At 46.4% G+C, this 22,209-nt stretch overlaps 10 non-coding genes across 10 annotated transcripts; all 10 read left to right on the top strand.

The window, feature by feature from the left end:
• Nucleotides 1-1,844: 1,844 nt before the first annotated feature.
• trnal-aag (transfer RNA leucine (anticodon AAG)) lies at nt 1,845-1,926 on the top strand. The gene has a single exon. It is a non-coding gene; the product is annotated as a tRNA-Leu (tRNA).
• A 2,859-nt stretch (nt 1,927-4,785) lies between these two features.
• trnal-aag (transfer RNA leucine (anticodon AAG)) lies at nt 4,786-4,867 on the top strand. Its single transcript has one exon. It is a non-coding gene; the product is annotated as a tRNA-Leu (tRNA).
• Nucleotides 4,868-7,726: 2,859 nt separating this feature from the next.
• Nucleotides 7,727-7,808, top strand: trnal-aag (transfer RNA leucine (anticodon AAG)). The gene has a single exon. It is a non-coding gene; the product is annotated as a tRNA-Leu (tRNA).
• A 1,126-nt stretch (nt 7,809-8,934) lies between these two features.
• On the top strand, nt 8,935-9,007 carry trnav-uac (transfer RNA valine (anticodon UAC)). The gene has a single exon. It is a non-coding gene; the product is annotated as a tRNA-Val (tRNA).
• A 1,660-nt stretch (nt 9,008-10,667) lies between these two features.
• trnal-aag (transfer RNA leucine (anticodon AAG)) lies at nt 10,668-10,749 on the top strand. The gene has a single exon. It is a non-coding gene; the product is annotated as a tRNA-Leu (tRNA).
• A 2,827-nt stretch (nt 10,750-13,576) lies between these two features.
• On the top strand, nt 13,577-13,658 carry trnal-aag (transfer RNA leucine (anticodon AAG)). Its single transcript has one exon. It is a non-coding gene; the product is annotated as a tRNA-Leu (tRNA).
• Nucleotides 13,659-14,783: 1,125 nt separating this feature from the next.
• Nucleotides 14,784-14,856, top strand: trnav-uac (transfer RNA valine (anticodon UAC)). The gene has a single exon. It is a non-coding gene; the product is annotated as a tRNA-Val (tRNA).
• A 1,660-nt stretch (nt 14,857-16,516) lies between these two features.
• trnal-aag (transfer RNA leucine (anticodon AAG)) lies at nt 16,517-16,598 on the top strand. Its single transcript has one exon. It is a non-coding gene; the product is annotated as a tRNA-Leu (tRNA).
• A 2,859-nt stretch (nt 16,599-19,457) lies between these two features.
• On the top strand, nt 19,458-19,539 carry trnal-aag (transfer RNA leucine (anticodon AAG)). Its single transcript has one exon. It is a non-coding gene; the product is annotated as a tRNA-Leu (tRNA).
• A 1,125-nt stretch (nt 19,540-20,664) lies between these two features.
• On the top strand, nt 20,665-20,737 carry trnav-uac (transfer RNA valine (anticodon UAC)). Its single transcript has one exon. It is a non-coding gene; the product is annotated as a tRNA-Val (tRNA).
• The last annotated feature ends 1,472 nt before the right edge of the window (nt 20,738-22,209 follow it).

Below are 22,209 nucleotides of genomic sequence, written 5' to 3'. Positions count from 1 at the left end.
AAACAAGTCCCATTAAACAACGAGCTAACGGAAACAGAAAGGTGAAAGGTCGAATGGCTTCAACTTTCAGTGCTGGATGCCACTGAGCTGCAGCGGGGACGACCGAGGCTTGTTTCTGTAGTGTAGTGGTCATCACGTTCGCCTTACACGCGAAAGGTCCCCAGTTCGCAACTGGGCAGAAACTGCTTTGCTCTTCACCTGCAGCCTTTGACATCGACAAGAACGGAGCTTTCTTGCTTGCTTTCCCATGTGCAAACCTGCCTTCGAGTTTGCTCGAATAAATGGTCGCTCGTAGTGCAATGCAATGCCGCTCCGTTTAATTACTGTGCAAAAGCATTGTAAAGTTTTTCTCCAACCTGGTTCTGATCATATGCCATTCTGTTTGAGAGTGTAGTTACCCCCTTCTGATCCTTCCACGAAAAGCATTACCGCATTCGCATTCCTTGCGCAGGCGGCCCGGTTCAAAGACAGGGAAGAAGCTGATGTGCTGGTGTCACAGTTCACCACGGATTCCTCAACTAGTCTGTCTGTCAAATGTATCCCAAAGTCGTCTCTGAAAGACCTCATTTGGAAGGTGTCTGTCGTTATTCAACGTGTGAGAATTGGCACCAGAGGTCCTGAATCATGTTTTGGAGCAGTTCGCACGTTAGTGGCTCATTCAATCAGCAACAGCAATGAAAGAAATTCCACTCTCCGAGGAACCTCTGGACCTGTGCTTTCATAGCGTCGCTAGTATTAAGATGCGCCCCGAGATCTAAGCCAGGTTGGAACGGAAACGGAGGAATCGACAGAGAGGCTACAGAATGACATCGCATCCATTTGGTTTTCATTAAATCACTGACGAGCAGGAAAATGTAAACGGGGAGGGCGAGTGGGGAAGTGAGGCAGTTGCAGCTCTGGAGAAAGTCCTTCGTTGTGATTCACTCAGCAACCAGAGACGTGACGGTGACTCAGGCGTGAGAGCTCTTCACATCGTGAACAAAAAGCAATCAAGGGCAGTTAGCACCTCTTCCGGAGTGGGGGTGGGGTGAGGTAATTACCTTTTGACTTCTGTTACTATGTTCGGAAACTGCCTTTTGGATTGAGGTGAAGAGAAACTGCATTTCTAAAAAGCACCATGGAACTTGTTAAACTTTATTGAGTCGCTTTTTCTCATCGATTCCCACACAGGTTTCCAACTCAGTTGGTATCCATGAGGCTCATGTCCAGGTGCAATCTGCAGCAAATTGCACGGTTAGGTAAAAGGCAAGGAAAGTGGCATCTCGAACCGGCCCCGAGGTCAGACCTTCCTCACAATGTAATCTGTCCTTCTCGAATTGTAATGCTACCTCCGGTTTTAGGGTGGAACATTCTTTGGGAACCTTATTCTGCAAAACAGACACAGTGACTGAAACTATGCTGCACGGTATGATTTGGGAAACGGCCTGCTCAGCTTTGTGCATTTCCCCTGTAGTCCGGTGTGTTTCATGTTCCGTGTAAACGTGAAAGTTGTCCTGTTTCGAGCAATGGGTGAAATCATTGAGCAAAGCAAGAATCGAAATTGCAGTAATGTCAAGTAGCTCATGGTAATTTGACCCAATCATAATCGATCATATATTCTCACGCACTCACAGATACATCTGTAGCTGAATCGAAGTCTGAGAAGATAGACTCAGTTTACCAGTGATTTTTGTCTGGATTGATGGGCTATCGTTAACTGCTGAGAAATTGATATTGTAGACGGGCACATCCCAGCAGCTGTGCGAGTCGGAGAGGGATCATGGAACCCTTTTCACGTGAGTTTACATCTGTTGTTATGCAGGAACACAATTGGAAGTGCAAGAAAATGGAGTCGTGGGCGTGTTGGTAGTGTGGCCGAGCGGTCTAAGGCGCTGGATTAAGGCTCCAGTCTCGACAGAGGCGTGGGTTCGAATCCCACCGCTGCCATTTCTGCGGAGCAGCTAGTTTAAAAGCTGTTTCGATCCCCTGCGGCATTTCTGTTTAAAACAGAAGCAAAATGAGTTTGCTTCCCGGGGAATTGATTGTGGTGTTGGTAAGTGCCGAATTTTCCAAAGTGTCTGTGCTGTCATGCTCGTGTTCGCCTCCCGCGCGGAAAATCGCCAGCGGCTCTACTCTTGCTTTCTGTTCCAGGCAAGTTGAGCTTTTACTGGAACCGAATGGAGACTGCTATTTCATCGTTGTTGCGAAACAGAGTCCTACGGTGACTCGACTCGTCGTTATTTGGTTTTCTGGCCAATGAGAAAATCGTTCCAATGTATTTCGATGTCATATGTTATTGAATTTCTCCCACTTCCTTCATTTCAGTCCTGGAGTCATCGGAAGGGAAAGGTAATCTAATCGAGACTGTGATTGGTGAAATTCACTTTTTATGGCCCATTCTTATTATGTTCTTTTTTTTGTCTCTTTGCAGCATTGTCTGGGAAGTGGTGGTGCACTCAGGCTCCAGTATGTTTGAAAGAGTAGTTTGGAATTGCCCTGTTGTTAGTTGTGTGATTACGTTATGGCTCATGCCCCCTGACTGTCTCACATTTAGCATTCATGCTCGCTGTGTCTGAAAATGCATTTGGTTTTCCCGTTTTGTTTGTGTTCCGTGTTAAATGCTTTCTGTTTTGCGATTCGCTCAATACATTACGAATTAACAGGGTTTCTGAGGTAACTTCCAGCTGCAAAAATCCTCAACTGAGAATCTGGGAAATTTTCACGGAGTATGGTCAGTCGGAGCAAAAGTAAGGAAGTCGTTCGTTTCTGCAGTGTTTCACAATGCTACCTTTCCCGTGAGCAGTCGAACAGACGAAAAGATTTTGCCACAGACTGCGACGGTAAGCTCCGCAAAAACGTAATTCTTTAAAGCAGGTGTAAGCGACACAACGTTATTGGGGTACACCGCGTGGAAACAGATACTTCGGTGTATCTCGTCCATGCTCACCACATAGCCAAAATTAAACAAGTCCCATTAAACAACGAGCTAACGGAAACAGAAAGGTGAAAGGTCGAATGGCTTCAACTTTCAGTGCTGGATGCCACTGAGCTGCAGCGGGGACGACCGAGGCTTGTTTCTGTAGTGTAGTGGTCATCACGTTCGCCTTACACGCGAAAGGTCCCCAGTTCGCAACTGGGCAGAAACTGCTTTGCTCTTCAACTGCAGCCTTTGACATCGACAAGAACGGAGCTTGTTTGCTTGCTTTCCCATGTGCAAACCTGCCTTCGAGTTTGCTCGAATAAATCGTCGCTCGTAGTGCAATGCAATGCCGCTCCGTTTAATTACTGTGCAAAAGCATTGTACAGTTTTTCTCCAACCTGGTTCTGATCATATGCCATTCTGTTTGAGAGTGTAGTTACCCCCTTCTGATCCTTCCACGAAAAGCATTACCGCATTCGCATTCCTTGCGCAGGCGGCCCGGTTCAAAGACAGGGAAGAAGCTGATGTGCTGGTGTCACAGTGCACCACGGATTCCTCAACTAGTCTGTCTGTCAAATGTATCCCAAAGTCGTCTCTGAAAGACCTCATTTGGAAGGTGTCTGTCGTTATTCAACGTGTGAGAATTGGCACCAGAGGTCCTGAATCATGTTTTGGAGCAGTTCGCACGTTAGTGGTTCATTCAATCAGCAACAGCAATGAAAGAAATTCCACTCTCAGAGGAACCTCTGGACCTGTGCTTTCATAGCGTCGCTAGTATTAAGGTGCGCCCCGAGATCTAAGCCAGGTTGGAACGGAAACGGAGGAATCGACAGAGAGGCTACAGAATGACATCGCATCCATTTGGTTTTCATTAAATCACTGACGAGCAGGAAAATGTAAACGGGGAGGGCGAGTGGGGAAGTGAGGCAGTTGCAGCTCTGGAGAAAGTCCTTCGTTGTGATTCACTCAGCAACCAGAGACGTGACGGTGACTCAGGCGTGAGAGCTCTTCACATCGTGAACAAAAAGCAATCAAGGGCAGTTAGCACCTCTTCCGGAGTGGGGGTGGGGTGAGGTAATTACCTTTTGACTTCTGTTACTATGTTCGGAAACTGCCTTTTGGATTGAGGTGAAGAGAAACTGCATTTCTAAAAAGCACCATGGAACTTGTTAAACTTTATTGAGTCGCTTATTCTCATCGATTCCCACACAGGTTTCCAAATCAGTTGGTATCCATGAGGCTCATGTCCATGTGCAATCTGCAGCAAATTGCACGGTTAGGTAAAAGGCAAGGAAAGTGGCATCTCGAACCGGCCCCGAAGTCAGACCTTCCTCACAATGTAATCTGTCCTTCTCGAATTGTAATGCTACCTCCGGTTTTAGGGTGGAACATTCTTTGGGAACCTTATTCTGCAAAACAGACACAGTGACTGAAACTATGCTGCACGGTATGATTTGGGAAACGGCCTGCTCAGCTTTGTGCATTTCCCCTGTAGTCCGGTGTGTTTCATGTTCCGTGTAAACGTGAAAGTTGTCCTGTTTCGAGCAATGGGTGAAATCATTGAGCAAAGCAAGAATCGAAATTGCAGTAATGTCAAGTAGCTCATGGTAATTTGACCCAATCATAATCGATCATATATTCTCACGCACTCACAGATACATCTGTAGCTGAATCGAAGTCTGAGAAGATAGACTCAGTTTACCAGTGATTTTTGTCTGGATTGATGGGCTATCGTTAACTGCTGAGAAATTGATATTGTAGACGGGCACATCCCAGCAGCTGTGCGAGTCGGAGAGGGATCATGGAACCCTTTTCACGTGAGTTTACATCTGTTGTTATGCAGGAACACAATTGGAAGTGCAAGAAAATGGAGTCGTGGGCGTGTTGGTAGTGTGGCCGAGCGGTCTAAGGCGCTGGATTAAGGCTCCAGTCTCGACAGAGGCGTGGGTTCGAATCCCACCGCTGCCATTTCTGCGGAGCAGCTAGTTTAAATGCTGTTTCGATCCCCTGCGGCATTTCTGTTTAAAACAGAAGCAAAATGAGTTTGCTTCCCGGGGAATTGATTGTGGTGTTGGTAAGTGCCGAATTTTCCAAAGTGTCTGTGCTGTCATGCTCGTGTTCGCCTCCCGCGCGGAAAATCGCCAGCGGCTCTACTCTTGCTTTCTGTTCCAGGCAAGTTGAGCTTTTACTGGAACCGAATGGAGACTGCTATTTCATCGTTGTTGCGAAACAGAGTCCTACGGTGACTCGACTCGTCGTTATTTGGTTTTCTGGCCAATGAGAAAATCGTTCCAATGTATTTCGATGTCATATGTTATTGAATTTCTCCCACTTCCTTCATTTCAGTCCTGGAGTCATCGGAAGGGAAAGGTAATCTAATCGAGACTGTGATTGGTGAAATTCACTTTTTATGGCCCATTCTTATTATGTTCTTTTTTTTGTCTCTTTGCAGCATTGTCTGGGAAGTGGTGGTGCACTCAGGCTCCAGTATGTTTGAAAGAGTAGTTTGGAATTGCCCTGTTGTTAGTTGTGTGATTACGTTATGGCTCATGCCCCCTGACTGTCTCACATTTAGCATTCATGCTCGCTGTGTCTGAAAATGCATTTGGTTTTCCCGTTTTGTTTGTGTTCCGTGTTAAATGCTTTCTGTTTTGCGATTCGCTCAATACATTACGAATTAACAGGGTTTCTGAGGTAACTTCCAGCTGCAAAAATCCTCAACTGAGAATCTGGGAAATTTTCACGGAGTATGGTCAGTCGGAGCAAAAGTAAGGAAGTCGTTCGTTTCTGCAGTGTTTCACAATGCTACCTTTCCCGTGAGCAGTCGAACAGACGAAAAGATTTTGCCACAGACTGCGACGGTAAGCTCCGCAAAAACGTAATTCTTTAAAGCAGGTGTAAGCGACACAACGTTATTGGGGTACACCGCGTGGAAACAGATACTTCGGTGTATCTCGTCCATGCTCACCACATAGCCAAAATTAAACAAGTCCCATTAAACAACGAGCTAACGGAAACAGAAAGGTGAAAGGTCGAATGGCTTCAACTTTCAGTGCTGGATGCCACTGAGCTGCAGCGGGGACGACCGAGGCTTGTTTCTGTAGTGTAGTGGTCATCACGTTCGCCTTACACGCGAAAGGTCCCCAGTTCGCAACTGGGCAGAAACTGCTTTGCTCTTCAACTGCAGCCTTTGACATCGACAAGAACGGAGCTTGTTTGCTTGCTTTCCCATGTGCAAACCTGCCTTCGAGTTTGCTCGAATAAATCGTCGCTCGTAGTGCAATGCAATGCCGCTCCGTTTAATTACTGTGCAAAAGCATTGTAAAGTTTTTCTCCAACCTGGTTCTGATCATATGCCATTCTGTTTGAGAGTGTAGTTACCCCCTTCTGATCCTTCCACGAAAAGCATTACCGCATTCGCATTCCTTGCGCAGGCGGCCCGGTTCAAAGACAGGGAAGAAGCTGATGTGCTGGTGTCACAGTGCACCACGGATTCCTCAACTAGTCTGTCTGTCAAATGTATCCCAAAGTCGTCTCTGAAAGACCTCATTTGGAAGGTGTCTGTCGTTATTCAACGTGTGAGAATTGGCACCAGAGGTCCTGAATCATGTTTTGGAGCAGTTCGCACGTTAGTGGCTCATTCAATCAGCAACAGCAATGAAAGAAATTCCACTCTCAGAGGAACCTCTGGACCTGTGCTTTCATAGCGTCGCTAGTATTAAGGTGCGCCCCGAGATCTAAGCCAGGTTGGAACGGAAATGGAGGAATCGACAGAGAGGCTACAGAATGACATCGCATCCATTTGGTTTTCATTAAATCACTGACGAGCAGGAAAATGTAAACGGGGAGGGCGAGTGGGGAAGTGAGGCAGTTGCAGCTCTGGAGAAAGTCCTTCGTTGTGATTCACTCAGCAACCAGAGACGTGACGGTGACTCAGGCGTGAGAGCTCTTCACATCGTGAACAAAAAGCAATCAAGGGCAGTTAGCACCTCTTCCGGAGTGGGGGTGGGGTGAGGTAATTACCTTTTGACTTCTGTTACTATGTTCGGAAACTGCCTTTTGGATTGAGGTGAAGAGAAACTGCATTTCTAAAAAGCACCATGGAACTTGTTAAACTTTATTGAGTCGCTTTTTCTCATCGATTCCCACACAGGTTTCCAACTCAGTTGGTATCCATGAGGCTCATGTCCAGGTGCAATCTGCAGCAAATTGCACGGTTAGGTAAAAGGCAAGGAAAGTGGCATCTCGAACCGGCCCCGAGGTCAGACCTTCCTCACAATGTAATCTGTCCTTCTCGAATTGTAATGCTACCTCCGGTTTTAGGGTGGAACATTCTTTGGGAAACTTATTCTGCAAAACAGACACAGTGACTGAAACTATGCTGCACGGTATGATTTGGGACACGGCCTGCTCAGCTTTGTGCATTTCCCCTGTAGTCCGGTGTGTTTCATGTTCCGTGTAAACGTGAAAGTTGTCCTGTTTCGAGCAATGGGTGAAATCATTGAGCAAAGCAAGAATCGAAATTGCAGTAATGTCAAGTAGCTCATGGTAATTTGACCCAATCATAATCGATCATATATTCTCACGCACTCACAGATACATCTGTAGCTGAATCGAAGTCTGAGAAGATAGACTCAGTTTACCAGTGATTTTTGTCTGGATTGATGGGCTATCGTTAACTGCTGAGAAATTGATATTGTAGACGGGCACATCCCAGCAGCTGTGCGAGTCGGAGAGGGATCATGGAACCCTTTTCACGTGAGTTTACATCTGTTGTTATGCAGGAACACAATTGGAAGTGCAAGAAAATGGAGTCGTGGGCGTGTTGGTAGTGTGGCCGAGCGGTCTAAGGCGCTGGATTAAGGCTCCAGTCTCGACAGAGGCGTGGGTTCGAATCCCACCGCTGCCATTTCTGCGGAGCAGCTAGTTTAAAAGCTGTTTCGATCCCCTGCGGCATTTCTGTTTAAAACAGAAGCAAAATGAGTTTGCTTCCCGGGGAATTGATTGTGGTGTTGGTAAGTGCCGAATTTTCCAAAGTGTCTGTGCTGTCATGCTCGTGTTCGCCTCCCGCGCGGAAAATCGCCAGCGGCTCTACTCTTGCTTTCTGTTCCAGGCAAGTTGAGCTTTTACTGGAACCGAATGGAGACTGCTATTTCATCGTTGTTGCGAAACAGAGTCCTACGGTGACTCGACTCGTCGTTATTTGGTTTTCTGGCCAATGAGAAAATCGTTCCAATGTATTTCGATGTCATATGTTATTGAATTTCTCCCACTTCCTTCATTTCAGTCCTGGAGTCATCGGAAGGGAAAGGTAATCTAATCGAGACTGTGATTGGTGAAATTCACTTTTTATGGCCCATTCTTATTATGTTCTTTTTTTTGTCTCTTTGCAGCATTGTCTGGGAAGTGGTGGTGCACTCAGGCTCCAGTATGTTTGAAAGAGTAGTTTGGAATTGCCCTGTTGTTAGTTGTGTGATTACGTTATGGCTCATGCCCCCTGACTGTCTCACATTTAGCATTCATGCTCGCTGTGTCTGAAAATGCATTTGGTTTTCCCGTTTTGTTTGTGTTCCGTGTTAAATGCTTTCTGTTTTGCGATTCGCTCAATACATTACGAATTAACAGGGTTTCTGAGGTAACTTCCAGCTGCAAAAATCCTCAACTGAGAATCTGGGAAATTTTCACGGAGTATGGTCAGTCGGAGCAAAAGTAAGGAAGTCGTTCGTTTCTGCAGTGTTTCACAATGCTACCTTTCCCGTGAGCAGTCGAACAGACGAAAAGATTTTGCCACAGACTGCGACGGTAAGCTCCGCAAAAACGTAATTCTTTAAAGCAGGTGTAAGCGACACAACGTTATTGGGGTACACCGCGTGGAAACAGATACTTCGGTGTATCTCGTCCATGCTCACCACATAGCCAAAATTAAACAAGTCCCATTAAACAACGAGCTAACGGAAACAGAAAGGTGAAAGGTCGAATGGCTTCAACTTTCAGTGCTGGATGCCACTGAGCTGCAGCGGGGATGACCGAGGCTTGTTTCTGTAGTGTAGTGGTCATCACGTTCGCCTTACACGCGAAAGGTCCCCAGTTCGAAACTGGGCAGAAACTGCTTTGCTCTTCACCTGCAGCCTTTGACATCGACAAGAACGGAGCTTTCTTGCTTGCTTTCCCATGTGCAAACCTGCCTTCGAGTTTGCTCGAATAAATCGTCGCTCGTAGTGCAATGCAATGCCGCTCCGTTTAATTACTGTGCAAAAGCATTGTAAAGTTTTTCTCCAACCTGGTTCTGATCATATGCCATTCTGTTTGAGAGTGTAGTTACCCCCTTCTGATCCTTCCACGAAAAGCATTACCGCATTCGCATTCCTTGCGCAGGCGGCCCGGTTCAAAGACAGGGAAGAAGCTGATGTGCTGGTGTCACAGTTCACCACGGATTCCTCAACTAGTCTGTCTGTCAAATGTATCCCAAAGTCGTCTCTGAAAGACCTCATTTGGAAGGTGTCTGTCGTTATTCAACGTGTGAGAATTGGCACCAGAGGTCCTGAATCATGTTTTGGAGCAGTTCGCACGTTAGTGGCTCATTCAATCAGCAACAGCAATGATAGAAATTCCACTCTCCGAGGAGCCTCTGGACCTGTGCTTTCATAGCGTCGCTAGTATTAAGGTGCGCCCCGAGATCTAAGCCAGGTTGGAACGGAAACGGAGGAATCGACAGAGAGGCTACAGAATGACATCGCATCCATTTGGTTTTCATTAAATCACTGACGAGCAGGAAAATGTAAACGGGGAGGGCGAGTGGGGAAGTGAGGCAGTTGCAGCTCTGGAGAAAGTCCTTCGTTGTGATTCACTCAGCAACCAGAGGCGTGACGGTGACTCAGGCGTGAGAGCTCTTCACATCGTGAACAAAAAGCAATCAGGGGCAGTTAGCACCTCTTCCGGAGTGGGGGTGGGGTGAGGTAATTACCTTTTGACTTCTGTTACTATGTTCGGAAACTGCCTTTTGGATTGAGGTGAAGAGAAACTGCATTTCTAAAAAGCACCATGGAACTTGTTAAACTTTATTGAGTCGCTTATTCTCATCGATTCCCACACAGGTTTCCAAATCAGTTGGTATCCATGAGGCTCATGTCCATGTGCAATCTGCAGCAAATTGCACGGTTAGGTAAAAGGCAAGGAAAGTGGCATCTCGAACCGGCCCCGAAGTCAGACCTTCCTCACAATGTAATCTGTCCTTCTCGAATTGTAATGCTACCTCCGGTTTTAGGGTGGAACATTCTTTGGGAACCTTATTCTGCAAAACAGACACAGTGACTGAAACTATGCTGCACGGTATGATTTGGGAAACGGCCTGCTCAGCTTTGTGCATTTCCCCTGTAGTCCGGTGTGTTTCATGTTCCGTGTAAACGTGAAAGTTGTCCTGTTTCGAGCAATGGGTGAAATCATTGAGCAAAGCAAGAATCGAAATTGCAGTAATGTCAAGTAGCTCATGGTAATTTGACCCAATCATAATCGATCATATATTCTCACGCACTCACAGATACATCTGTAGCTGAATCGAAGTCTGAGAAGATAGACTCAGTTTACCAGTGATTTTTGTCTGGATTGATGGGCTATCGTTAACTGCTGAGAAATTGATATTGTAGACGGGCACATCCCAGCAGCTGTGCGAGTCGGAGAGGGATCATGGAACCCTTTTCACGTGAGTTTACATCTGTTGTTATGCAGGAACACAATTGGAAGTGCAAGAAAATGGAGTCGTGGGCGTGTTGGTAGTGTGGCCGAGCGGTCTAAGGCGCTGGATTAAGGCTCCAGTCTCGACAGAGGCGTGGGTTCGAATCCCACCGCTGCCATTTCTGCGGAGCAGCTAGTTTAAATGCTGTTTCGATCCCCTGCGGCATTTCTGTTTAAAATGATTGTGGTGTTGGTAAGTGCCGAATTTTCCAAAGTGTCTGTGCTGTCATGCTCGTGTTCGCCTCCCGCGCGGAAAATCGCCAGCGGCTCTACTCTTGCTTTCTGTTCCAGGCAAGTTGAGCTTTTACTGGAACCGAATGGAGACTGCTATTTCATCGTTGTTGCGAAACAGAGTCCTACGGTGACTCGACTCGTCGTTATTTGGTTTTCTGGCCAATGAGAAAATCGTTCCAATGTATTTCGATGTCATATGTTATTGAATTTCTCCCACTTCCTTCATTTCAGTCCTGGAGTCATCGGAAGGGAAAGGTAATCTAATCGAGACTGTGATTGGTGAAATTCACTTTTTATGGCCCATTCTTATTATGTTCTTTTTTTTGTCTCTTTGCAGCATTGTCTGGGAAGTGGTGGTGCACTCAGGCTCCAGTATGTTTGAAAGAGTAGTTTGGAATTGCCCTGTTGTTAGTTGTGTGATTACGTTATGGCTCATGCCCCCTGACTGTCTCACATTTAGCATTCATGCTCGCTGTGTCTGAAAATGCATTTGGTTTTCCCGTTTTGTTTGTGTTCCGTGTTAAATGCTTTCTGTTTTGCGATTCGCTCAATACATTACGAATTAACAGGGTTTCTGAGGTAACTTCCAGCTGCAAAAATCCTCAACTGAGAATCTGGGAAATTTTCACGGAGTATGGTCAGTCGGAGCAAAAGTAAGGAAGTCGTTCGTTTCTGCAGTGTTTCACAATGCTACCTTTCCCGTGAGCAGTCGAACAGACGAAAAGATTTTGCCACAGACTGCGACGGTAAGCTCCGCAAAAACGTAATTCTTTAAAGCAGGTGTAAGCGACACAACGTTATTGGGGTACACCGCGTGGAAACAGATACTTCGGTGTATCTCGTCCATGCTCACCACATAGCCAAAATTAAACAAGTCCCATTAAACAACGAGCTAACGGAAACAGAAAGGTGAAAGGTCGAATGGCTTCAACTTTCAGTGCTGGATGCCACTGAGCTGCAGCGGGGACGACCGAGGCTTGTTTCTGTAGTGTAGTGGTCATCACGTTCGCCTTACACGCGAAAGGTCCCCAGTTCGCAACTGGGCAGAAACTGCTTTGCTCTTCACCTGCAGCCTTTGACATCGACAAGAACGGAGCTTTCTTGCTTGCTTTCCCATGTGCAAACCTGCCTTCGAGTTTGCTCGAATAAATCGTCGCTCGTAGTGCAATGCAATGCCGCTCCGTTTAATTACTGTGCAAAAGCATTGTAAAGTTTTTCTCCAACCTGGTTCTGATCATATGCCATTCTGTTTGAGAGTGTAGTTACCCCCTTCTGATCCTTCCACGAAAAGCATTACCGCATTCGCATTCCTTGCGCAGGCGGCCCGGTTCAAAGACAGGGAAGAAGCTGATGTGCTGGTGTCACAGTTCACCACGGATTCCTCAACTAGTCTGTCTGTCAAATGTATCCCAAAGTCGTCTCTGAAAGACCTCATTTGGAAGGTGTCTGTCGTTATTCAACGTGTGAGAATTGGCACCAGAGGTCCTGAATCATGTTTTGGAGCAGTTCGCACGTTAGTGGCTCATTCAATCAGCAACAGCAATGAAAGAAATTCCACTCTCCGAGGAACCTCTGGACCTGTGCTTTCATAGCGTCGCTAGTATTAAGGTGCGCCCCGAGATCTAAGCCAGGTTGGAACGGAAACGGAGGAATCGACAGAGAGGCTACAGAATGACATCGCATCCATTTGGTTTTCATTAAATCACTGACGAGCAGGAAAATGTAAACGGGGAGGGCGAGTGGGGAAGTGAGGCAGTTGCAGCTCTGGAGAAAGTCCTTCGTTGTGATTCACTCAGCAACCAGAGACGTGACGGTGACTCAGGCGTGAGAGCTCTTCACATCGTGAACAAAAAGCAATCAAGGGCAGTTAGCACCTCTTCCGGAGTGGGGGTGGGGTGAGGTAATTACCTTTTGACTTCTGTTACTATGTTCGGAAACTGCCTTTTGGATTGAGGTGAAGAGAAACTGCATTTCTAAAAAGCACCATGGAACTTGTTAAACTTTATTGAGTCGCTTATTCTCATCGATTCCCACACAGGTTTCCAAATCAGTTGGTATCCATGAGGCTCATGTCCATGTGCAATCTGCAGCAAATTGCACGGTTAGGTAAAAGGCAAGGAAAGTGGCATCTCGAACCGGCCCCGAAGTCAGACCTTCCTCACAATGTAATCTGTCCTTCTCGAATTGTAATGCTACCTCCGGTTTTAGGGTGGAACATTCTTTGGGAACCTTATTCTGCAAAACAGACACAGTGACTGAAACTATGCTGCACGGTATGATTTGGGAAACGGCCTGCTCAGCTTTGTGCATTTCCCCTGTAGTCCGGTGTGTTTCATGTTCCGTGTAAACGTGAAAGTTGTCCTGTTTCGAGCAATGGGTGAAATCATTGAGCAAAGCAAGAATCGAAATTGCAGTAATGTCAAGTAGCTCATGGTAATTTGACCCAATCATAATCGATCATATATTCTCACGCACTCACAGATACATCTGTAGCTGAATCGAAGTCTGAGAAGATAGACTCAGTTTACCAGTGATTTTTGTCTGGATTGATGGGCTATCGTTAACTGCTGAGAAATTGATATTGTAGACGGGCACATCCCAGCAGCTGTGCGAGTCGGAGAGGGATCATGGAACCCTTTTCACGTGAGTTTACATCTGTTGTTATGCAGGAACACAATTGGAAGTGCAAGAAAATGGAGTCGTGGGCGTGTTGGTAGTGTGGCCGAGCGGTCTAAGGCGCTGGATTAAGGCTCCAGTCTCGACAGAGGCGTGGGTTCGAATCCCACCGCTGCCATTTCTGCGGAGCAGCTAGTTTAAATGCTGTTTCGATCCCCTGCGGCATTTCTGTTTAAAACAGAAGCAAAATGAGTTTGCTTCCCGGGGAATTGATTGTGGTGTTGGTAAGTGCCGAATTTTCCAAAGTGTCTGTGCTGTCATGCTCGTGTTCGCCTCCCGCGCGGAAAATCGCCAGCGGCTCTACTCTTGCTTTCTGTTCCAGGCAAGTTGAGCTTTTACTGGAACCGAATGGAGACTGCTATTTCATCGTTGTTGCGAAACAGAGTCCTACGGTGACTCGACTCGTCGTTATTTGGTTTTCTGGCCAATGAGAAAATCGTTCCAATGTATTTCGATGTCATATGTTATTGAATTTCTCCCACTTCCTTCATTTCAGTCCTGGAGTCATCGGAAGGGAAAGGTAATCTAATCGAGACTGTGATTGGTGAAATTCACTTTTTATGGCCCATTCTTATTATGTTCTTTTTTTGTCTCTTTGCAGCATTGTCTGGGAAGTGGTGGTGCACTCAGGCTCCAGTATGTTTGAAAGAGTAGTTTGGAATTGCCCTGTTGTTAGTTGTGTGATTACGTTATGGCTCATGCCCCCTGACTGTCTCACATTTAGCATTCATGCTCGCTGTGTCTGAAAATGCATTTGGTTTTCCCGTTTTGTTTGTGTTCCGTGTTAAATGCTTTCTGTTTTGCGATTCGCTCAATACATTACGAATTAACAGGGTTTCTGAGGTAACTTCCAGCTGCAAAAATCCTCAACTGAGAATCTGGGAAATTTTCACGGAGTATGGTCAGTCGGAGCAAAAGTAAGGAAGTCGTTCGTTTCTGCAGTGTTTCACAATGCTACCTTTCCCGTGAGCAGTCGAACAGACGAAAAGATTTTGCCACAGACTGCGACGGTAAGCTCCGCAAAAACGTAATTCTTTAAAGCAGGTGTAAGCGACACAACGTTATTGGGGTACACCGCGTGGAAACAGATACTTCGGTGTATCTCGTCCATGCTCACCACATAGCCAAAATTAAACAAGTCCCATTAAACAACGAGCTAACGGAAACAGAAAGGTGAAAGGTCGAATGGCTTCAACTTTCAGTGCTGGATGCCACTGAGCTGCAGCGGGGACGACCGAGGCTTGTTTCTGTAGTGTAGTGGTCATCACGTTCGCCTTACACGCGAAAGGTCCCCAGTTCGAAACTGGGCAGAAACTGCTTTGCTCTTCAACTGCAGCCTTTGACATCGACAAGAACGGAGCTTTCTTGCTTGCTTTCCCATGTGCAAACCTGCCTTCGAGTTTGCTCGAATAAATCGTCGCTCGTAGTGCAATGCAATGCCGCTCCGTTTAATTACTGTGCAAAAGCATTGTAAAGTTTTTCTCCAACCTGGTTCTGATCATATGCCATTCTGTTTGAGAGTGTAGTTACCCCCTTCTGATCCTTCCACGAAAAGCATTACCGCATTCGCATTCCTTGCGCAGGCGGCCCGGTTCAAAGACAGGGAAGAAGCTGATGTGCTGGTGTCACAGTGCACCACGGATTCCTCAACTAGTCTGTCTGTCAAATGTATCCCAAAGTCGTCTCTGAAAGACCTCATTTGGAAGGTGTCTGTCGTTATTCAACGTGTGAGAATTGGCACCAGAGGTCCTGAATCATGTTTTGGAGCAGTTCGCACGTTAGTGGCTCATTCAATCAGCAACAGCAATGAAAGAAATTCCACTCTCAGAGGAACCTCTGGACCTGTGCTTTCATAGCGTCGCTAGTATTAAGGTGCGCCCCGAGATCTAAGCCAGGTTGGAACGGAAATGGAGGAATCGACAGAGAGGCTACAGAATGACATCGCATCCATTTGGTTTTCATTAAATCACTGACGAGCAGGAAAATGTAAACGGGGAGGGCGAGTGGGGAAGTGAGGCAGTTGCAGCTCTGGAGAAAGTCCTTCGTTGTGATTCACTCAGCAACCAGAGACGTGACGGTGACTCAGGCGTGAGAGCTCTTCACATCGTGAACAAAAAGCAATCAAGGGCAGTTAGCACCTCTTCCGGAGTGGGGGTGGGGTGAGGTAATTACCTTTTGACTTCTGTTACTATGTTCGGAAACTGCCTTTTGGATTGAGGTGAAGAGAAACTGCATTTCTAAAAAGCACCATGGAACTTGTTAAACTTTATTGAGTCGCTTTTTCTCATCGATTCCCACACAGGTTTCCAACTCAGTTGGTATCCATGAGGCTCATGTCCAGGTGCAATCTGCAGCAAATTGCACGGTTAGGTAAAAGGCAAGGAAAGTGGCATCTCGAACCGGCCCCGAGGTCAGACCTTCCTCACAATGTAATCTGTCCTTCTCGAATTGTAATGCTACCTCCGGTTTTAGGGTGGAACATTCTTTGGGAAACTTATTCTGCAAAACAGACACAGTGACTGAAACTATGCTGCACGGTATGATTTGGGACACGGCCTGCTCAGCTTTGTGCATTTCCCCTGTAGTCCGGTGTGTTTCATGTTCCGTGTAAACGTGAAAGTTGTCCTGTTTCGAGCAATGGGTGAAATCATTGAGCAAAGCAAGAATCGAAATTGCAGTAATGTCAAGTAGCTCATGGTAATTTGACCCAATCATAATCGATCATATATTCTCACGCACTCACAGATACATCTGTAGCTGAATCGAAGTCTGAGAAGATAGACTCAGTTTACCAGTGATTTTTGTCTGGATTGATGGGCTATCGTTAACTGCTGAGAAATTGATATTGTAGACGGGCACATCCCAGCAGCTGTGCGAGTCGGAGAGGGATCATGGAACCCTTTTCACGTGAGTTTACATCTGTTGTTATGCAGGAACACAATTGGAAGTGCAAGAAAATGGAGTCGTGGGCGTGTTGGTAGTGTGGCCGAGCGGTCTAAGGCGCTGGATTAAGGCTCCAGTCTCGACAGAGGCGTGGGTTCGAATCCCACCGCTGCCATTTCTGCGGAGCAGCTAGTTTAAAAGCTGTTTCGATCCCCTGCGGCATTTCTGTTTAAAACAGAAGCAAAATGAGTTTGCTTCCCGGGGAATTGATTGTGGTGTTGGTAAGTGCCGAATTTTCCAAAGTGTCTGTGCTGTCATGCTCGTGTTCGCCTCCCGCGCGGAAAATCGCCAGCGGCTCTACTCTTGCTTTCTGTTCCAGGCAAGTTGAGCTTTTACTGGAACCGAATGGAGACTGCTATTTCATCGTTGTTGCGAAACAGAGTCCTACGGTGACTCGACTCGTCGTTATTTGGTTTTCTGGCCAATGAGAAAATCGTTCCAATGTATTTCGATGTCATATGTTATTGAATTTCTCCCACTTCCTTCATTTCAGTCCTGGAGTCATCGGAAGGGAAAGGTAATCTAATCGAGACTGTGATTGGTGAAATTCACTTTTTATGGCCCATTCTTATTATGTTCTTTTTTTTGTCTCTTTGCAGCATTGTCTGGGAAGTGGTGGTGCACTCAGGCTCCAGTATGTTTGAAAGAGTAGTTTGGAATTGCCCTGTTGTTAGTTGTGTGATTACGTTATGGCTCATGCCCCCTGACTGTCTCACATTTAGCATTCATGCTCGCTGTGTCTGAAAATGCATTTGGTTTTCCCGTTTTGTTTGTGTTCCGTGTTAAATGCTTTCTGTTTTGCGATTCGCTCAATACATTACGAATTAACAGGGTTTCTGAGGTAACTTCCAGCTGCAAAAATCCTCAACTGAGAATCTGGGAAATTTTCACGGAGTATGGTCAGTCGGAGCAAAAGTAAGGAAGTCGTTCGTTTCTGCAGTGTTTCACAATGCTACCTTTCCCGTGAGCAGTCGAACAGACGAAAAGATTTTGCCACAGACTGCGACGGTAAGCTCCGCAAAAACGTAATTCTTTAAAGCAGGTGTAAGCGACACAACGTTATTGGGGTACACCGCGTGGAAACAGATACTTCGGTGTATCTCGTCCATGCTCACCACATAGCCAAAATTAAACAAGTCCCATTAAACAACGAGCTAACGGAAACAGAAAGGTGAAAGGTCGAATGGCTTCAACTTTCAGTGCTGGATGCCACTGAGCTGCAGCGGGGACGACCGAGGCTTGTTTCTGTAGTGTAGTGGTCATCACGTTCGCCTTACACGCGAAAGGTCCCCAGTTCGCAACTGGGCAGAAACTGCTTTGCTCTTCACCTGCAGCCTTTGACATCGACAAGAACGGAGCTTTCTTGCTTGCTTTCCCATGTGCAAACCTGCCTTCGAGTTTGCTCGAATAAATCGTCGCTCGTAGTGCAATGCAATGCCGCTCCGTTTAATTACTGTGCAAAAGCATTGTAAAGTTTTTCTCCAACCTGGTTCTGATCATATGCCATTCTGTTTGAGAGTGTAGTTACCCCCTTCTGATCCTTCCACGAAAAGCATTACCGCATTCGCATTCCTTGCGCAGGCGGCCCGGTTCAAAGACAGGGAAGAAGCTGATGTGCTGGTGTCACAGTTCACCACGGATTCCTCAACTAGTCTGTCTGTCAAATGTATCCCAAAGTCGTCTCTGAAAGACCTCATTTGGAAGGTGTCTGTCGTTATTCAACGTGTGAGAATTGGCACCAGAGGTCCTGAATCATGTTTTGGAGCAGTTCGCACGTTAGTGGCTCATTCAATCAGCAACAGCAATGAAAGAAATTCCACTCTCCGAGGAACCTCTGGACCTGTGCTTTCATAGCGTCGCTAGTATTAAGGTGCGCCCCGAGATCTAAGCCAGGTTGGAACGGAAACGGAGGAATCGACAGAGAGGCTACAGAATGACATCGCATCCATTTGGTTTTCATTAAATCACTGACGAGCAGGAAAATGTAAACGGGGAGGGCGAGTGGGGAAGTGAGGCAGTTGCAGCTCTGGAGAAAGTCCTTCGTTGTGATTCACTCAGCAACCAGAGACGTGACGGTGACTCAGGCGTGAGAGCTCTTCACATCGTGAACAAAAAGCAATCAAGGGCAGTTAGCACCTCTTCCGGAGTGGGGGTGGGGTGAGGTAATTACCTTTTGACTTCTGTTACTATGTTCGGAAACTGCCTTTTGGATTGAGGTGAAGAGAAACTGCATTTCTAAAAAGCACCATGGAACTTGTTAAACTTTATTGAGTCGCTTATTCTCATCGATTCCCACACAGGTTTCCAAATCAGTTGGTATCCATGAGGCTCATGTCCATGTGCAATCTGCAGCAAATTGCACGGTTAGGTAAAAGGCAAGGAAAGTGGCATCTCGAACCGGCCCCGAAGTCAGACCTTCCTCACAATGTAATCTGTCCTTCTCGAATTGTAATGCTACCTCCGGTTTTAGGGTGGAACATTCTTTGGGAACCTTATTCTGCAAAACAGACACAGTGACTGAAACTATGCTGCACGGTATGATTTGGGAAACGGCCTGCTCAGCTTTGTGCATTTCCCCTGTAGTCCGGTGTGTTTCATGTTCCGTGTAAACGTGAAAGTTGTCCTGTTTCGAGCAATGGGTGAAATCATTGAGCAAAGCAAGAATCGAAATTGCAGTAATGTCAAGTAGCTCATGGTAATTTGACCCAATCATAATCGATCATATATTCTCACGCACTCACAGATACATCTGTAGCTGAATCGAAGTCTGAGAAGATAGACTCAGTTTACCAGTGATTTTTGTCTGGATTGATGGGCTATCGTTAACTGCTGAGAAATTGATATTGTAGACGGGCACATCCCAGCAGCTGTGCGAGTCGGAGAGGGATCATGGAACCCTTTTCACGTGAGTTTACATCTGTTGTTATGCAGGAACACAATTGGAAGTGCAAGAAAATGGAGTCGTGGGCGTGTTGGTAGTGTGGCCGAGCGGTCTAAGGCGCTGGATTAAGGCTCCAGTCTCGACAGAGGCGTGGGTTCGAATCCCACCGCTGCCATTTCTGCGGAGCAGCTAGTTTAAATGCTGTTTCGATCCCCTGCGGCATTTCTGTTTAAAACAGAAGCAAAATGAGTTTGCTTCCCGGGGAATTGATTGTGGTGTTGGTAAGTGCCGAATTTTCCAAAGTGTCTGTGCTGTCATGCTCGTGTTCGCCTCCCGCGCGGAAAATCGCCAGCGGCTCTACTCTTGCTTTCTGTTCCAGGCAAGTTGAGCTTTTACTGGAACCGAATGGAGACTGCTATTTCATCGTTGTTGCGAAACAGAGTCCTACGGTGACTCGACTCGTCGTTATTTGGTTTTCTGGCCAATGAGAAAATCGTTCCAATGTATTTCGATGTCATATGTTATTGAATTTCTCCCACTTCCTTCATTTCAGTCCTGGAGTCATCGGAAGGGAAAGGTAATCTAATCGAGACTGTGATTGGTGAAATTCACTTTTTATGGCCCATTCTTATTATGTTCTTTTTTTGTCTCTTTGCAGCATTGTCTGGGAAGTGGTGGTGCACTCAGGCTCCAGTATGTTTGAAAGAGTAGTTTGGAATTGCCCTGTTGTTAGTTGTGTGATTACGTTATGGCTCATGCCCCCTGACTGTCTCACATTTAGCATTCATGCTCGCTGTGTCTGAAAATGCATTTGGTTTTCCCGTTTTGTTTGTGTTCCGTGTTAAATGCTTTCTGTTTTGCGATTCGCTCAATACATTACGAATTAACAGGGTTTCTGAGGTAACTTCCAGCTGCAAAAATCCTCAACTGAGAATCTGGGAAATTTTCACGGAGTATGGTCAGTCGGAGCAAAAGTAAGGAAGTCGTTCGTTTCTGCAGTGTTTCACAATGCTACCTTTCCCGTGAGCAGTCGAACAGACGAAAAGATTTTGCCACAGACTGCGACGGTAAGCTCCGCAAAAACGTAATTCTTTAAAGCAGGTGTAAGCGACACAACGTTATTGGGGTACACCGCGTGGAAACAGATACTTCGGTGTATCTCGTCCATGCTCACCACATAGCCAAAATTAAACAAGTCCCATTAAACAACGAGCTAACGGAAACAGAAAGGTGAAAGGTCGAATGGCTTCAACTTTCAGTGCTGGATGCCACTGAGCTGCAGCGGGGACGACCGAGGCTTGTTTCTGTAGTGTAGTGGTCATCACGTTCGCCTTACACGCGAAAGGTCCCCAGTTCGAAACTGGGCAGAAACTGCTTTGCTCTTCAACTGCAGCCTTTGACATCGACAAGAACGGAGCTTTCTTGCTTGCTTTCCCATGTGCAAACCTGCCTTCGAGTTTGCTCGAATAAATCGTCGCTCGTAGTGCAATGCAATGCCGCTCCGTTTAATTACTGTGCAAAAGCATTGTAAAGTTTTTCTCCAACCTGGTTCTGATCATATGCCATTCTGTTTGAGAGTGTAGTTACCCCCTTCTGATCCTTCCACGAAAAGCATTACCGCATTCGCATTCCTTGCGCAGGCGGCCCGGTTCAAAGACAGGGAAGAAGCTGATGTGCTGGTGTCACAGTGCACCACGGATTCCTCAACTAGTCTGTCTGTCAAATGTATCCCAAAGTCGTCTCTGAAAGACCTCATTTGGAAGGTGTCTGTCGTTATTCAACGTGTGAGAATTGGCACCAGAGGTCCTGAATCATGTTTTGGAGCAGTTCGCACGTTAGTGGCTCATTCAATCAGCAACAGCAATGAAAGAAATTCCACTCTCAGAGGAACCTCTGGACCTGTGCTTTCATAGCGTCGCTAGTATTAAGGTGCGCCCCGAGATCTAAGCCAGGTTGGAACGGAAACGGAGGAATCGACAGAGAGGCTACAGAATGACATCGCATCCATTTGGTTTTCATTAAATCACTGACGAGCAGGAAAATGTAAACGGGGAGGGCGAGTGGGGAAGTGAGGCAGTTGCAGCTCTGGAGAAAGTCCTTCGTTGTGATTCACTCAGCAACCAGAGACGTGACGGTGACTCAGGCGTGAGAGCTCTTCACATCGTGAACAAAAAGCAATCAAGGGCAGTTAGCACCTCTTCCGGAGTGGGGGTGGGGTGAGGTAATTACCTTTTGACTTCTGTTACTATGTTCGGAAACTGCCTTTTGGATTGAGGTGAAGAGAAACTGCATTTCTAAAAAGCACCATGGAACTTGTTAAACTTTATTGAGTCGCTTTTTCTCATCGATTCCCACACAGGTTTCCAACTCAGTTGGTATCCATGAGGCTCATGTCCAGGTGCAATCTGCAGCAAATTGCACGGTTAGGTAAAAGGCAAGGAAAGTGGCATCTCGAACCGGCCCCGAGGTCAGACCTTCCTCACAATGTAATCTGTCCTTCTCGAATTGTAATGCTACCTCCGGTTTTAGGGTGGAACATTCTTTGGGAAACTTATTCTGCAAAACAGACACAGTGACTGAAACTATGCTGCACGGTATGATTTGGGACACGGCCTGCTCAGCTTTGTGCATTTCCCCTGTAGTCCGGTGTGTTTCATGTTCCGTGTAAACGTGAAAGTTGTCCTGTTTCGAGCAATGGGTGAAATCATTGAGCAAAGCAAGAATCGAAATTGCAGTAATGTCAAGTAGCTCATGGTAATTTGACCCAATCATAATCGATCATATATTCTCACGCACTCACAGATACATCTGTAGCTGAATCGAAGTCTGAGAAGATAGACTCAGT

This window comes from Chiloscyllium punctatum, chromosome 18 (genome assembly GCF_047496795.1).
Source record: "Chiloscyllium punctatum isolate Juve2018m chromosome 18, sChiPun1.3, whole genome shotgun sequence".
NCBI classification, from domain to species: Eukaryota; Metazoa; Chordata; class Chondrichthyes; order Orectolobiformes; family Hemiscylliidae; genus Chiloscyllium; species Chiloscyllium punctatum.
Note: the sequence above shows the minus strand (reverse complement) of the source record. Positions and strands in the feature narration are given on the sequence as shown.